Below are 17,891 nucleotides of genomic sequence, written 5' to 3'. Positions count from 1 at the left end.
CCTTTCACACATACCAGATTCCTGAAGGCTTGTATGACTTCTCAGTGTTTGACATGTGTCAAACTGCATTTTCCAGCTTCCATCCTTTTGACCATGCTTTCAGTCCTTGGAAGCCTCATCCCCAAACAATGTTAAGTCCAATGCCCACCTAAGCGTTAAGTTCCTGGCCCCCAACCTCCCTCAGCACCAGTGAAAAGTAATCACTTTCACCTTCCCCAGGGCTGCCAAAGAGTGTTGATGATCTTCTAACATTTTTGCTTTCTTCACGTATCATTGGTTACAAGGAGGCAGAAATCCAGCTCAAACAAGGGGGCAAGATGGTGCTCTGTTGTAAGGACATGGAGCTCTCAGAGAGACCAAACTCTGCCAGACCTCATGGGACTTGAAACGGGGTCCCAGGAAGTCATGAGGGGTTGAGGGTGAATCTCCATCTCCCAGTGAGATGACTTCCTGCCACAACCCTGTCATTGATTTAAACCTGAGGTGGCAGCTGAGGTGTAGTACTTGCCTCTCCTCCATGACTGGAATTACTTTCATACTTGTACCTCCCCTGCACCCCCAACCCCTGCCCAGAGTATAACCCAGGACCTGGCACTTTGTAAGCAAGAAAGAGCAAACTAACAACATTGCAGCACTTACACATACAACACACAGGGATTTGCATTGTCACTTTATTCTTGTTAAACCTCCAAATGTCTCCCCAAAACAGGTACTATGATCTCCTCACTTTGCAGATGGGGAGACTAAGTACCATTTTGCCCAAACTGACAAAGCCAGCAAGTTGGAGAACTGGAACTTGAATCCAGGTGTATTTGAATGAATACATGAACTTATTCACCAACAGAAGGGATCTTGAGGTCATCCAGACTCCAGCCTCTACACCAGGAGTATAGACTGCCCTCCAGAGAGGCAGCCAGATATTTTCATCTTAAACACCTTCAGGTTGAACACCTTTTTTAAAACACCTTTTACCACTCCAGTGATTTTATCCCCTCCCCAACAGCAGGCCATTCTTCTTTGTGTCCAATCATGATATGTTTTTTTGTTTGATTTAAAATCTCTTTTGTTTGTCAGGCTTCCTTAGAACTGAAACCAACCCTTGAGAGTCATCTGTTGTTTTGGCAATGACCCTATGAAGTAGACATTTTAAATTTGCACTTAATACTTAAGTGCACTTAAGACTCTCAAGGCCCAAGAACGTAGAGCAAACCACCTACGGTTGATCACATAGGCCAGACATGGCAGCTCCGGAACCTGAACCTTGATCCTGGATCCTAAACGGCCCCTCTAGCCCATCACTTTATGTCTCCCACTAAGTTTAAGGCACAGTGGTCTGTGGGACCATCGAGGAGAGACTTGGCTGTTTCCAACATGGATAAGAAGAAAGAGGAATAATAGAAAGGTTGGGAGATGGAAAGAGCTATGTCTTAGGTTCAGGGTGGAGTGTGGGAGGATCAGAAGGACTAGTCTGGATAATCTGGCTCAGAATCCCTCATGTAGTGGCAGTAATGGTACTGCAGCAGGAATAGTGGGGGGCAAGAGCATCTGGAAGCTAGCTGGGCATGCCTTTCTCTCTGTTTATGTAATTTGGGGGCCTCTTAATGTGGTCTCGAGAGAGAGGTTGATTTGGGCTTCCTTACAACATGGCAGCCTCAGGGTAGTTGATGTGCTTTCATAATGTTCAGGGCTGCAGGGCAAATGTTTTATCACCCAAGGTAGAAGCAGGATCGTCTTCTATGGCTAGCCTAGGAAGTCATCCAGCTTCCTTCTGCCACATTCTGTCTGTCACTCATGAGTCACAAGCCTTCCCATATTCAAGGGAGTTGGGCGAGGATAAGACTTTAATTCTTCATGGGGGCATGACAAGGTTCTAGAAGCAAATATGGATCTTCAGAAAATACCACCAGCCTTACTATTATGATAACTGTGAGACTTAGAGGACCTGAAATTGCCTTGATTGTGTATTTTTGACTTGTTTATTGTCTTTCCATTCTCCTTCACTCTCACTCAACTAGCAAATAAGACCCCTGGAGAAAGGGACCTTTTCTGTCGGGTTCACCTCTGTATTCCTAGCAAACATTTCATTCAAGCGATGAATGAAATGCTTCATGGTATAACAGAACCTGAGACGGTCTCTCAGGGCTCCTCCAGCTCTAGATTTTGAGCCGCCACTCAGAAAGCATCATTAGAAGTTCTGAAATATATTGTCAGAATGGTTCTGTGGCCCAGGTTCTCTGGGTTTTGTTAGTCTGAGTGTTCCAGGCCCCAGGCTGCATGGCTCCTTAGCTGCCCCAGTAGACTCTGGTGCCAAGGCACAGACACAGCAAGAATCCCTCCTCACTTTTGAACCTCCCTAGAAGGACTAGCATCCCCAAGAATCTGTCTTAGCTTTGCACTGGCTTGTAGTGAAAGAAACATAATTTCTCAGGAATTTTGATTCAGAGGAAAGTACCCACCTACTCTGGGCTCCTGGACCACCTGTGAAATAATTCATGCTAGTCTTTTGAGTCCAAAAGAAAATTTTATTGAAGTTTTCTACAAAGGCCATCTATAAACCCTATCCTGAACTCATCTAATAAACACCTATTAATGGGTATATTAGGACAGAGGAGCCTAGCGGGCTATAGTCCGTGAGGTCATAAAGAGTCAGACATGACTTAGGGACTTTACCACCACCACCATAGATATATAGATCAATATATGTATAGATTTATATAGATTTATTTTAATAAATTGGCTCACACCATTGTGGAGGCTTAGCAGGTCCAAAATCTGTAGAATGGACCATTAGACAGGAGACCCAAGGGAGCTGCAGTTTGAGTCCAAAGGTCATCTGCTGGCAGAATTTCTTCTTACTCAAGGGAGGTCAGTCTTTGTTCTATTGATGCCTTCACCTGATTGGATGAGGCCCACACATTGTGAAGGGTCATCTACTTTCATCAAAGTCTACTGACTTACACATTGATCTCATCCCCAGAAAACTGTCACGGAAAACCCCAGAATATTTGATGAAAGAAACATCTGGGGACTTCCCTGGTGGTCCCGTGGTCGGGAATCTGCCTGCCACTGCAAAGGACACAGGTTTGACCCCTGGTGCAGGAAGATTCCACATGCAAGTAGAAAAGTCCATGCACAGCGATGTAGACCCAGTGCAGCCAAAGATAAACAAATAAATAAAAATTTAAAAATATCTAGGCACCGTGGTCCAGCCAAGTTCATATGTAAAACACAATGGACCAATGCAGAGGAAAGACCCAGACCTTGTGAAATTTATATTCTAACTGGGAGGTAAATAACCGCTGAAGTGGGGTAAAGTGAAGGTCACTTAGTTCTGGCCGACTCTTTTCGACCCCATGGACGGTAGCCCACCAGGCTCCTCCATCCATGGAATTCTCCAGGCAAGAATACTGGAATGGGTTGCCATTCTCTTCTCCAAGGGATCTTCCCAACCCAGGGATTGAACCCAGGTCTCCTGCATTGCAGGCGGGTCCTTTACCTGAGCCAACAGGGAAGCCCAAATAGCCACTAATGGTTCTTACCTTCTAGTGCATACACATGCAAAGTTCAGAGCCGCGCCCTGGGGAATTCTGATTTACAGGCAGGTGGCACCTCTTTGATCTGACAGTGTGTAGCCTGGGCTTTGATGAAACAGGGGTGGGAGAGAAGTGTGTGGTTCACTGGGGAAGGAAAGAAGGTTCTTCTAATAGGTGGTCATAGTCTGGCCCAGAGATGTTCACACTGTAAAGATGAGTGGGGAAGGATGTCCAGGCAGAGAGAGCAGAGGAGGAAAGATATGAACTTGGCTGGAGTACAGAGGGTGGGGGAGAAGGTGGTGGGAGACGCAGCTGACAAGGAGCCCATGAGGCAACGTATTCAGTGGTTAAGGACAGGGGTTTTAGAACTAGCAGGCTTAGAACTGAATGCAGACTTGGATACTTAGAAGCAGCATAACTCTGGACCAAGTTATTTAACCTCACTGAGACCTGTTCTCTGCAACTTGGGGAAAAAATCAGGAGGGGGCAGATAAGGGGTGTTATCAAACTGTATTAGGTCCCTATTACTGTTATAAAAAATGACCACAAGCATAGTGTCTTAGTACATCATGAATTTACTATTATACAGTTTGGAAGTTCCACATGGGACTTATGAGGTTTAAATCACGGTGTGGACAGAGTTCTTCTTTCTGAAACCCTAAAGGAGAATTCCTTCCTTACCTTGGCTATATTACTCCAACCTCTGCTTCCATCATCCCATATCCTTCTCTGACTCTGGCCCTTCTGTCTCCCTCTTGTAACAGCCGTTTTGAGATGATGTTAGGTCTGCCCAGACAATGAGGGCAATCTCTGCATCTCAAGATCCTTAATGGCATCTGCAAAGCCCTTTTTGTCATATAAAGTAACCGGTTTACAAATTTAGCAGATAGATTGTGGGGACATCTTTGAGGGGCTAGTAGTCCACCTAACATACCTACTTGCTTCACGATATGAAAATTAAATGCCCGGTATAAGGTACCTGCTAGCTAGGACCAGCCATATTATTCTTATAGAGCTTGGCATCCACATCAGTAAGCTTGAACCTCATCCTGGGAGGTACAGGGAGTACATGGAGATTCATTTCCCTTAAAAACCTTTCAGGTTTTACGCCCTGGAACAACATGTAGACAGTGGTTTGGCTGGGATGGAAAGCAGGGAAAGGAAAGATACTAAATTTTGGAACTTTTTTTTTTTTTTGCAATGAGGCTCAGTTCCTTTTAGAAGGACTTGCCATCTCTTCCCAAGATAACCCAGGCCTTATAGAGGAGGGAGGCCTGGACCCAACAGGTGTTTTCAGAGTTAGTTCTTGAAGTTCTTTCTGTAAGAAACACAGGAACTGGCCATTCTCTGACCTCCCCAGCTCCTTCTTTCTCTGGTTCCCTAACACTGGTTTGATCCTCAGTTTGGCCAAATTTCCAGTCTTTCTTCTTTGATGCTTAGAATCTAGTTAGTGCTTGCCTATCTGCCCAGAGTCTCTAATTACAGGGCGTGGATGTTTACAGGACTGGGCTCTCACTTCCCTCCCCCTCCCCTCCCCCCCAGCCACATGCACTCATAGGCAGCTCCCACCAAGGACACTGGTTCCTAGAGTTGGCCTCACACACACTCTACTCTGGAAGTCAACCTCCAGATCAGTGTCCAGCATTAAAGAGTCATGGCATTCTCTATTTAAGATCACCAGCTACCTTCACACAGAGCAAGAGATCTAACCCTAGTTGGCCACAGACCCAAGAGGAGGCGTGGTTTCTCATGAAATGGTAGGCAGGATTTGAGCATGAAAGGATATATATTTTTCTAAGGACTGGGGCTACAGTTTTCATCAGAATCTAAGACGGATCTATGAACCCCAAAGTAATCACTACCACGGACAGATGCATCATCATATACATCCTTGACCCTCATTGATGCTGCTTTTTAGTTGCTTTTCCAAAGGGCTCAGACAATTCTGTGACCCAGTGGTATCAAGCTGAACTAAAGGCGGCTTCTTCTTGGTTGGGAGAGACTCCTGCCCGCTCGGCTTTTGAGGAATCTAATTGCCCAGCAGACCCAGAGCTTTCTCCATTCTGCTGAGCTCCAGCGCTCAGACCCACACTCATTATGTGGAGGCTTATACACGGAGGCCCCGGGAGAGAGGGCTGGCCTGACTCCACTCCAGCTGCTCACGCTCCCCCTGGTCGTGCCCTCTATTAGAACACGGCTGGGCAGACCCCTCGGCCTTTCTCCAGGAATTTGAAGGGATCAGGATGAAGGCTGAAGCTTAGATTTTTGAGCAGAGGTAATTTCAGAAGGTGGAATCATAGCTTAAGGAACCCTCTGGAGAATTTTCCTGATGCAAAGCTAACAAGACATTGTGATAATTTCTCTGGAGCTGGCCTCATTCCAAGTTGGATTTTAAACGCAGATTATAAAGCAAACACCATCCCCCACAAGTATTAAAGGAGGGGAAAATAACAGAACGGGGGCTGCAAAAATGGTCTCTATTGTGGGACCAAAAGCCGTCAATCACGCCAGCTGACAGGCGTCAGAGATTGACAGACAGGCCCTCGCTCCTGACTTCAGTTATCAAGGGGAATGGAAAAAGTGTCTGAGAGAACATGTTAAATTGCCAAAGTCATTACCAGTCACCAATTACCAAAGAAAAGATAACAAGGTGTATTTTAGAAAAATCGATGCAACAACATGCATTTCAATACAGTGAGTTTTTTAGAACTTTTGAAAACAAAACGAACTATTTAGGGAATACACAATGGTTTTCAGTGAATACCAAACACTGGGTTTTGTAAAGTCATCAATATTCACGTTAGATTTGGCTCTGCTTAACGGGAGCAAAGATCAAGCAGTAAACTAACATACTTCATTTTTTTCCCCCTCTAGTTCCACCCGAAGGACAAAATGATGACTGGGGGGCCAGCTGGCTCTCCTGCAAACGCCTCCAAAGAAGGGCCTGGCTGGTTGTTCATGGCACCTCCTGGGACCTTGGGCCTGCCCGGGATGCAGGTCAAGGAGGCAGTGGGTGGGCAGCTGTCTCATGGGGTCCCTTGTCTCACAGGACAAAGCAGAAATTCCTCATCACTTGCTCTGAGCCTGCTTTGGGCTGAACTCTGGGGATAAAGAGATGAAGGATGCAATTCCTGCCGTATTGAGTCTTACAGTCTGGGTTGGAGGTGAGAGGCACATGACCCCCACGAATTACAGGACAAACAGATGGTTGAGAGTTCCAAACCAAGCTATGACTAAAGTGCAACAAGGGAACAGGAAAGCTTGAGGCTCCTGCAGCCCGGAGGGATCAGCAAGCTGCAGAGAGAAGGGAGCATTTGAGCTGATTCTTGGCGAGTGAGGCCTTCTTTAATTGGATATGCAACACCTGAAAGGAGGAGAGTGCATTTTACTGTGTTGTAGGCAAGGGGCGCCATTGCCAAGTTCCTGAGTTGGACAGCGTCCAGAACTGTGTTTTAGGGAGATAGCTCTGGCATCAGGGCAGAGAAGGGACAAGAAGATGATACTTGGGATTGTTGGAGTATGTCCTATGAGAGAGGCTGAAGTCCTGGGCAAAGAGAGGGGTAGCAGGGAAGACCCAGTGGGCTGCTGCCATGTGGCATGCATGAGTCAAGAGGTCCCTCCCTGGTCTTTGCTCTTCTCACATCTCAGGCCCTGCCCAGGTACCGTGTCCTCATGCTGCTCATCCACATCCACTGTTAGAACACCTTCTTCCTCCTCTGAGCTCCAAGGCCCTGTGTCGAGTTACCCCTCCCCCGATCCATGTGTGAGTTACCCAGTTGCCATGTAGGTCCAGGTTAGAAACTCTGCAAGGACAAAACCTTTGTCACATAGGTCCCTGTGGCTCTTCCAGTGCAGCCCCCCTCCAGCAGAGGGAAAAATTAATCAGGAAAACATTGAGCAGAGAATTATTTCATGGTAATGCTCAAGAAAGACTTATCAAGGAGACTTATCACGGCAATCATTGCAAAATGAACGCAAATGTCAAATCACTGTGTAGCCCAACTGAAACTAACATAATGTTGTACATCAGCTATATTTCAATTAAAAAAAGAGAGAGAGATCAAGGCTTGTAAATCTGCCCAGTAGGCTGCTAATTTTCAGCTTTCATCCAGTTGGCCAAAGGACCTTATGCATCTGTGTGTGCTCAGTTGGTTCTGACTCTTTGTGACCCGATGGGCTGTAGCCTGCCAGGCTCCTCTCTCCAAGGGATTCTCCAGACAAAAACACTGGAGTGGGTTGCTATGCCCTCCTCCAGGGGATCTTCCCAACACAGGGATGGAACCCACATCTCCTGCCTTAGCAGGCAGGTTCTTTACCACTGAGCCACTTGGGAAACCCAAATGGACCTTATGTGACCTTATGGACCTTATGTGAAATGAGACTTACAAACCTCTCCTGACCCTGCAGTGTGTGCGGGAACCAGAGGCAGTAGACTGAGTACCCACAGAGAAGGAACTGCTGGGCCTCAAAAACAAGGCAGTAATTGGTGAGAAGCAGAGGCATTTGCTATCAGCATTGGAAGAAAGCAAACTTCTTTCCATATGATTGGTAGGCAGCATGACTATGTCTTTAACTGTCCAAACAGGGGCAATTATGAGGGTGTTAAAGGGCACCATTTGCAATTATTACACGACAGCCGATTTAAACTGAGATTGTCCCTGAAAGAATGTGGCGTCACTGCAATGATGAGCACTGCTCCCTTGCACCACAACTACTTAAATTTTACAGATGGCAGAACTTCCACTCTTAGTCTCTCCCAATTCCGCCTCATCTTCCCCTGGATTTAGCTAAATCTGGGTACTTTCTGTTGAAGACTGAGTACAGCTTAGCCCCTGCCAGATCCCCTGTTTTATGGAGCAGCTCTGCTCAGTACCCGGGATTCTTGCTTCCTCCATGGGGTTAACTTTACAGGCAGGTTTGTACTTGTGGAAAAGGCAGAGACTGTCTACTGACCGGATGGAGGCAGAAATATTAGGAACCTCAGGGGACCACTGATCTAAACTTTTATCAATCTTAGCAAAGCTCTGTCTGTCTGATTCCAGTATCTCCTTCTCGGTTCTTTCTATATGCAGAGCAGAAAGTCAATCTCCCTCTATCAAACCCAATAGCTGTCCCAGCCTCTGCTGGGAGTTTTCAGAATTAGATAAAGGCCCTCATACAAGACCATGGGGTGCCAGTTCAGGCCAGTGGGAGATGGGGACTGGGGAGAATCTGTATTAGAGGATCCTTGTATGCGAACAAGAAAAAGAAAAATCTGGGCTGAATTCGTCTTTGTGTCTAAATCTGAGTGTGTTTTCACCAGTCTCTTTTGCGAGGAGCATATGAAAATTAATTATTCCAACCCACACAGCACACACACACACACACACACACACATATTTAAATAAACTTTATTGAGAAAATTAATTACACACAGTAAATAAACCCACTTGAGTTTTGACAAATGAACGCACTTGTATAGCCACCACACAGATCAATATATAGAATATTTCTGTCTCTCCCCAAAGTGTCCTTGTCAATCCTCCAAAATTTCTTTCCCCAGGCAACTGGTGACATGCTCTCTATCACTGCAGATTAATTTTGTCTGTTCTAGAACATCATATAAAAGGATTCACACAGTATGTTTTCTCTGGCATCTGATTCATCCATGTTGTAGAATGTATTAGTAGTTCTTATCTTTCTTATTTGCTGAATAGTATTCCGTTGTACAAATTGCCACAGTTTATTCATTTACCTATTGATGGACTTTTGGATTATTTCCAGTTTTAGGCTGGTATATTTGTGTACAAATCTTTGTGTGACCATGCAATTTTCTTGGGTAGGTATTGTTGTGTCAGAAAGTGTGTACTTAAATTTATAAGAAACTGCAACACTGTTTTCTAAAGGTGTTCTATAATTTTTCACCCTCCATCAGAAATATATGAGAGTTCTAGTTGTCCTACGTAATTCCTAACATTTGGTATTGTTGTTCTTTTAGTTTTAGCCATTGTAGTGGGTCTGAAGCAGTACTCCATTGAGATTTTAATTTGCATTTCTTTGGTGATTAATGGAGAAGGCAATGGCAACCCACTCCAGTACTCTTGCCTGGAAAATCCCATGGATGGAGGAGCCTGGTAGGCTGCAGTCCATGGGTCACTAAGAGTCGGACACGACTGAGCGACTTCACTTTCACTTTCGCTTTTTGGTGATTAATAGTTGATCACCTTTTTATGTGTTATTGGCCATATGTGTATCTTCTTTTGCAAAATGTTTAATTTTCACATTTAAAAATATTATATGTATATGGTGGTTAATTTTATTTGTTAAATTGACTGGCTTAAGGGATACCCAGATAACTGATAAACATTATTTCTAGGTGTGTCTGTGAGGATGTTTCTGGAAGAGATTTGCATCTTAGGAGATTGAGTAAAGAGAACTACTCTTCTTAAAGTGGGTGGGTATCATTCAATCCATTGGGGGAAGCAAATGAAATAAAAAGGTAAAAGAAAGGTGAATTCTTTCTCTTTCTGAGCTGAAACTCCATCTTCTCCTGCCCTCAGACACTGGAGCTCTTGATTCTTGGGCCTTTAGACTGTGGGACTTAATACCAGAAGCTCCCTGGTTTTCAGGCCTTTGGATTTGGACTGAATTATATAACTGGTTTCCATGATTGTCTGGCTTGCAGATGGCAGACTGTGGGCCTTCTTAGCCTCTGTAACTGTGTGAGTCAATTCCTATAATGTCTCCTCTTACATATTTTAATATGTATCATATTGGTTCTGTTTCTCTGGAGAACCCTAATTAATACTATACATAAAGCAAAGGACAAGGTAGTTTTTATGTCCTGGTATTTGTTGTGATCATAGGCCTAAATGTAGTTTTATGTTTATGATCCATTCAAGTTAATTTTTTGTATGGTGTGAGGTAGGGGTCAAAGTTTGTTGTTGTTGTTTTTCCCATAAAGATACCTAGCTGTTTCATCACCATTTGTTGAAAAACTACATATTTCCCTATTAAATCATCTTGACATTTTGATAAAAAATCAACTGATCTGTTTCTTGATTCTATTCTGTTCCATCGGCTTATATGTATATCTTTATGCAGATAACACATTGTACTGATGACTATAGCTTTGTAATAAGTCTTGAAATCAGGTAGTATAAGTCCTCCCAGTTTAGAATGCCAGACTATGTATCATTCATGATTGTTGGAAATAAATGTACTTGAATTAAATGTATAATAAATTGTATACATTATCCTTTCCTAGTGTGGGTTGTTCAGTCATTCAGTCAATAATGTGGTCTTCTGAGAATGCTGAATTAAAGTACTCATTTGGGTTTTGCAATAAATAAAGGTCGAGACTGATGACGTCTCCTGCTACAGCCGTCGTGATTCTTTTTGCAAAGCAGATGACTAGCCTTCCTTACAGGATGTTGCCTTTTAGCAAGGTGGATTTCTGGGTAGGTTTGCTCCGCCTCACACTAGCACCTCCAAGGGCATCAGCACATCTGTGGTCTGGTGTCTTCAGCTGTGCTGTGGTGGAAAGAATGCTGGAGTAGCTGGTTGCAGAGCATCCCTCTCTGGCAGTCACCACAGTGCTGCTTGGGACTTTCACAACGGGCTTGAAAAGACCTACATCAATGAGTTGTCTTCAGGGCACACAAAAGCCCCAGCTCCTGGGTAGGTCCAACCCCACACCCCCCACCCAGCAGATCTGGAGCAGCCAGGAGCTGCCCTCAGATGGGGTCTACAGCTACTTGGACCCTGAATACACAATAAATCCTCATTAGAGAGTGAATTTGAGTCAGGCATGGCCTGGGGACATACTCAGTATTATTCCACTCCCAAGGGACTACTTCCTAAACTACAATTTGGTTCCAATCCTCCCATTCTGCTTGTTTCCCTGCAGCTGGTGTGTTTAACCCAGCCCTCAGCTTGGACTACAGTATAGGCTTGAAATCAGACCATCTGGACTCAAGTTCTGGCTCAGATACCTACTAATAGAGTGATGTTGGGCAAAGCCCTTCTCATTTTGGAGTCTAGTTTGTCCTGTATGGAATAGACTCTACATCTTCCTCATAAGGCTACTGTATGCATATAGAAGTGTTTTATCAATAGGAACCACAGGGTGCACTTGGTAAGAGGGCAGAATCCATGGAAAGGATCATCCTGACTATTCTTCTTTTAGCCAAAATGTAGTTACAGAGACATGAAGAATGCCAGTACTTCCTATAGAAGAAAGGATGGCTGCTCTAACAAATGACTTCAACTTTGTGAAGAACAAAATTTATTCTCTCACAGCTCTGGATGCCAGAAATCTGAAATCAGTTTCCCTGGACTGAAATCAAGGTGCTGGCAGGGCTCTACTTTCTCTGGAGGTTCTAGAAGAGAGTCTGTGCCTTGCTTCTTCTGGCTTCTGGTGGTCACTGGCAATCCTTGTTCTGTGGTTGCATTGCTCCAATCTCTGCCTCCATCTTCACATTGCCTTCTTCTCTTCTTCCTCTTCCTTTCTCTTACAAGGACATCTGTGATGGCATTTAGAGCACATCTGGTTAATCCAGCATAATCTCCTCATCTCAAGATCCTTAACCACAGTTACAAGACTTTACTATACAGATTATATTCGTAGGTTCCAGAAACCAGGACCTTATCTCATGAGGCCATCATGTAGCACACTGCAGTGTGAATGTCTGTGTGTGTATATGTGTGTGTGTTGATGGGTGTGATAAGGAACAAGAAAGAAAAGCACATCCTGTGTCACATTGATACAAATCACCTTTCAAGCAAAATATCCTCTCATTCAGTCTAAATGTCTTTCATGAAAGCTTGCTCATTCTCAAAGTTTTCTCCAAATTCCTGGTAGAAGAATAGCTCTTTTACAGATTCATAGAACACAAGAGATACTAGGGCTTTTATGATTCACCTGGGCCAAGAGTCAACTAACTATAGCCCAGGGGCCAAAATTTGGTCCCCTGCCAGTTTCTGAGTTGTGTTTCTCAGTTCAGTTCAGTTGTGTGTCACTCAGTTGTGTCTGACTCTTTGCAACCCCATGGACTGCAGCACTCCAGGCTTCCCTGTCTATCACCAACTCCCAGACCTTACTCAAACTCATGTCCATCAAGTCAATGATGCTATACAACCATCTCATACTCTGTTGACCCCTTCTCCTCCCACCTTCAATCTGTCCCAACATCAGGGTCTTTTCCAATGAGTCAGTTCTTAACATCATGGCAAAAGTATTGGAGTTTCAGCTTCAACATCAGTCCTTCCAATGAATATTCAGGAATGATTTCCTTTAGGATTGACTGGTTGGATCTCCTTGCAGTCCAAGGGATCTCAAGAGTCTTCTCCAACACCACAGTTCAAAAGCATCAGTTCTTTAGTGTTCAACTTTATGGTCCAACTCTCACATCCATACATGACTACTGGGAAAGCCATAGCTTTGACCAGATGGACCTTTGTAGGTAAATTAATGTCTCTGCTTTTTAATATGCTGTCTAGGTTGGTTATAATTTTTCTTCCAAGGAGCAAGCATCTTTAATTTCATGGCTGCAGTCACCATCTGCAGTGATTTTGGAGCCCCCAAAAATAAAGTCTCTCACTGTTTCCATTGTTTCCCCATCTATTTTCATGAAGTGATGGGACCAGATGCCATGATCTTAGTTTTCTGAATGTTGAGCTTTAAGCCAACTTTTTCACTCTCCTCTTTTACTTTCATCAAAAGGCCCTTTAGTTCTTTGCTTTCTGCCGTAAGGGTGGTGTCATCTGCATATCTGAAGTTGTTGATATTTCTCCCCTCAATCTTGATTCCAGTCTGTGCTTCATCCAGCCTGGCATTTCACATGATGTACTGTGCATATATGTTAAATAAGAAGGGGACTAAGGATGACAGAGACACTCGGAGGGCTCAAACAAAATCTTGTGTGCACCAGGAGACCTCCCAGAGACTGAGCCAGACCAGCCTTTGAGTGTTTGAGTGTCTCCTGCGGAGATACGGGTCAGCAGTGGCCTGCCGTGGGGCAGGGGCTCTGGGTGCAGCAGACCTGGGTATGGCATAAGCCCTCTTGGAGGAGGCCACCATTAACCCCATCATAGAGCCACCAGAACTTACATAGGACTGGGGAAACAGACTCTTGGAGGGAACAAACAAAACCTTGTGTGTACCAGGATCCAGGAGAAAGGAGCAGTAACCCCAGAAGAGACTGACCCAGACTTGCCGGTGAGTGTCCAGGAGTCTCTGGTGGAGGCATGGGTCAGCAGTGGCCTGATGCAGGGTAGGGAGCACTGGGCGTGACAGTGCATGGGACCTTTTGAAGGAGGTCGCCATTATCTCCATTACCTTCACCATACCTTGGCCTCAGGTCGAACAACAAGGAGAGAACACAGCCCCGCCCATCAACAGAAAATTGGATTCAAGATTTACTGAGCATGGCCCCGCCTATCAAACAAGACCCAGTTTCCCCATCAGGAAGCTTCCATAAGCCTCTTATCCTTCTCCGCCAGAGGGCAGACAGACTGAAAACCACAATCACAGAAAACTAATCATACTGATCACATGGACCACAGCCTTGTCTAACTCAATGAAACTATAGCCATGCCGTGCATTTCTCAGTTTATGACAAAGACTACATGGCCCACAAAGCCTAAAAAACTTACTATCTGGTCCTTTACAGAAAAAAAACAAAGTGCCGACTCTTGGCCTAGACCAATGTCTTCACCATGTGGATGGGGGAAGAGAAGTCCAGGAGGGCATGTGACTTGCCTAAGCTCCCCCGGAGACTTGCACACAGACAAAAAGAGAACTTACTCAGGGATGTGGGTGGGGAGAACCCAGTGCCCCAGAAATGAGGCTCAGGCAGGTCTCAGCTCCCTTTTAGCAGGGCTGCCCCTAGCTCCTGGGGAGGTTCAGGCAAATACTGGATACCTTCTCTGTGAGTGTCCCTAATATGGCAAATAAATGAATGGGTAATACAGTGAATAAATGATGTGATCAAAGTGTTTGAGAATCCTAAGCTGATATAGTACTTTCCAAGCCTATGTAACATTGGAAACCTCAAGCCAGGCAGCAAGAAGGATCCCAGAGACCTGACTCAGCATTCAAACCTCTGTCCTGAGCCCAATCTGTTTTTTTTTTTTTTTTTTTTTTAGGGGTTCCTCCTAAAAGGCCGCAGGAAACTGGAGAGTTTGCAGAAGCAGTTGAGTTGGTGAAGCCCACAAGTGACTCTCAGAGAGGTGGAGAGGGACTATGGGGCCTTTAATGATGACTAATTTGCAGCTTATTAATGCAGCGGTAATTAAGAATATTCATTTTATTAAAAGCCGTTTATTGTAATAGTGCATGCAAATCTGGAGACTGGCATTGTGCTCGTGTACCAATCGACACAGGTCTATTGTGGCTCTGTGGATGGCAGGTCGCTGCGTCACTAATTGTTAAGAGTTTAGGGTCTAATTTTAAACCCTTTTAATTCCATTTGAAATAATTGCCCTAATGAAATTCAAAGTACTCAGAGGCAGCCCCAGAAAAGGTGGATGGTGCCCCTCCCCCGCCCCCAGGGAACTGGGCTTTGAGAGCCCTGGCAGGCACTGTGCTTGTCTTGGGGCTACCCTGACTGCTGTCTCTTCCCCTGAGGGGCAGCCACCCTGGTACCCTGAGAACCTGGCTCCTGTCCGCAGCACTGACTGCTGCTGGGGAGCAGGAAGGGCAGGCCTGGATGGAGAGGCATTACAGGGGGAGGATCCTGTCCAGAAAAAGTCATCTCTGTAAGCCACACAAGGATAGAGAGGAAGCAGTGCCCCCACCCAGAGACAGTATCCCCATCCAAGCTCCCATGGCATCATGTACACACTAGGACATGCCTCAGAGCAGCTGAAAACCAGGAGTCATCTTCAATAGGACAAAACTCTTACTGAGAGCTTCCTGTGTGCCAGGCACCCCATAGGCAATTTACATGTTTGAACTTATCTAATCTTAATAAACACTCTAGAGAGTGGATTGCATCTTTTTCCTTTTTTTCCCCACATTTTACCAACGAGGCAATCGATGCTGGGAGAGGACCAGTATAGCTTCAAAAGTCAAAGAGGTTAAGTGACAGAGGCAGATGGAAGCTTTTCCATCTGTCTTCTCAGAGGTTATCTGTCCAGTTTACATCATGCAGAGGTGGGTCTGGAACCAGCTTGGGGTAACTCAAGTGAAATGTCACCCTCATGATTATATTACATTTATAAGACTCCATCTGGCTAGCTGTCTTGCTCTCTCTTCTGTTGGCTTAGAAGAAGTAAGTATCCATATTATGAACTGCCTGTGGGGGTATCCGTGGCAAAAAAAGCTGCAGGAGGCTTGTTTGGAGCTGAGGGCTATAGTCCTTCAGCTTCAAGAAACTGAAGTCTGCCAACAACCTTAGCGAGCTTCAGAGTGGACCCTTCCCAAGTCAAACTTCAAGATGAGAACGCAGCCCAGCCACACCTTGGTTGAAACCTGGTCATATTCTGAAGCAGGGAACCTGGCCAAACCATGCATGGACCCATAGAAACTGTGAGATAATAAGTGTAGGTTATTTTAAGCTGCTAACTTTGTGGTAATTTGTTAATGACCAATATAAATGAATGCAACATGTCAAAAGAATGGCAGGAAAAGCAGGGTGGCTAGGATAGTTTTCAATCTTTTTGTTCATATGGAACATCTTCCATCAGAAACAGTGACCACCAATAACAATGCAGAAAGTTAACTGCAAAAAGGAGACAAGGCCATTGACATGAAGGATCTTTTGGATCATGTTGAGAAGGTTGGATTTTCTCCTATAGGATACAGGTGGAGTTTTAAGAGAGGGTGATACAGTCAGATCTGCATTAGAAAAACATGGCTTCGGTGGCCAGAACCTAGGATGGGTTAGGGACACTGGCGCCTAGGAAGCAGGGAGACCTGAAAAGCTATTGCAGTAGTTCAGGCAAAAGATGGTAAGAGCTGGAACCAAGGGAGAAACAGGGAAGATACAGAGGAAGGTACTTTGAGATTTGGAGACAGAAAATAGAACATCCAGTAATGTCACATTTCTTCTGCTCTTAAAGATCTTTAAGAAAGAAAATATTCTAGCTAACACTTCCCTCGTATCCAAAACTCTAACAAAGCTGACTCACGAACTTGGTTTCAGTATTGCCTTATTAATAATATTGCTATAAACAGATTCTGTATTTTGGGGTGCCCTTCCTTACCTGACACATGGCATGGTAGTCTTGTTTTCTTGGGAACAGCTATGATTCCTTTTATTTTGCAGAGCCTCAGAGATGGCTGCAGTGAAATCACTTCCATAGAGTTTTTCTGGTTAAGTGCCACTTACCAGATCATCTGTCACCACCTAAAGGATTTAGTTTTTCCTCTTCTTTTGCAGAGAACTTACTTGGATCTTAATAAGATCTTACAGAATGAAAGGTAAGTACAACAACAGACATCTTGACCCTTTTCCATCTACTCATCCTTTCAGTATTATTGACACTAGACATAGGAAGTACCAGAGTTAGATGAGGAATAGCCTTACCCTCAAGGCGTTCACAATCTACTGAGAAAGACAGATGTGCAAAGCAAAAAATTAGAGCAAATGATTCCTGTACCAGGGGCAAGCACTGAAGAATCTGGGATTCAAAAAGAAAGGACTGATGCATTACTTGAGTTGAGGAATTTTCCAAGTAGAAAGTTCAACTAATGTAAATGTGTAAGGGCATGGAAGGATACAACATTCCCAGAAATGAATGCAGTACAGGATTGAAGGCAGGGAGGGAAGGAGAGTTAGGGAACCTGAGGTTGGAGAAGTCACAGGGTCCAGATCATATGGGGCCTCATGTGTCTAAGAGGCTTGGACTACTACCGTTGTTGTAGTTTTTTTTTTTTTTTAAACTTTTAATTTTGTATTGAGGGATAGCTGGGAAAGATTGAGGGCAGGAGGAGAAGGAGATGACAGAGGATGAGATGGTTGGATGGCATCATCAGCTCAATGGACATGAGTTTGAGCAAACTCCAGGAGACAGTGAAAGATAGGGAAGCCTGGCTTGCTGCAGTCCATGGGGTCACAAAGAGTTAGACACGACTTAACCACTGAATAACAACAATAGCAGATTAACAATATTGTGACAGTTTCAGGTGGACAGCAAGGGAACTCAGCCACACCTACACATGTATCCATGCAGGTCAAGCAAGAAGTGACAGAACCAGACATGGAACAATGGACTGGTTCAAAAGTGGGAAAATAGTATATCAAGACTGTATATAGTCACCCTGCTTATTTAACTTATATCCAGAGTACATCATACAAATGCCAGGCTGAATGAAGCACAAGATGGAATCAAGACTGTCGGGAGAAATATCAATAATCTTGGATATGCAGATGA

The sequence above is a fragment of the Bos taurus genome, chromosome 3, assembly GCF_002263795.3.
Source record: "Bos taurus isolate L1 Dominette 01449 registration number 42190680 breed Hereford chromosome 3, ARS-UCD2.0, whole genome shotgun sequence".
In the NCBI taxonomy this organism is placed as follows: Eukaryota; Metazoa; Chordata; class Mammalia; order Artiodactyla; family Bovidae; genus Bos; species Bos taurus.
Note: the sequence above shows the minus strand (reverse complement) of the source record.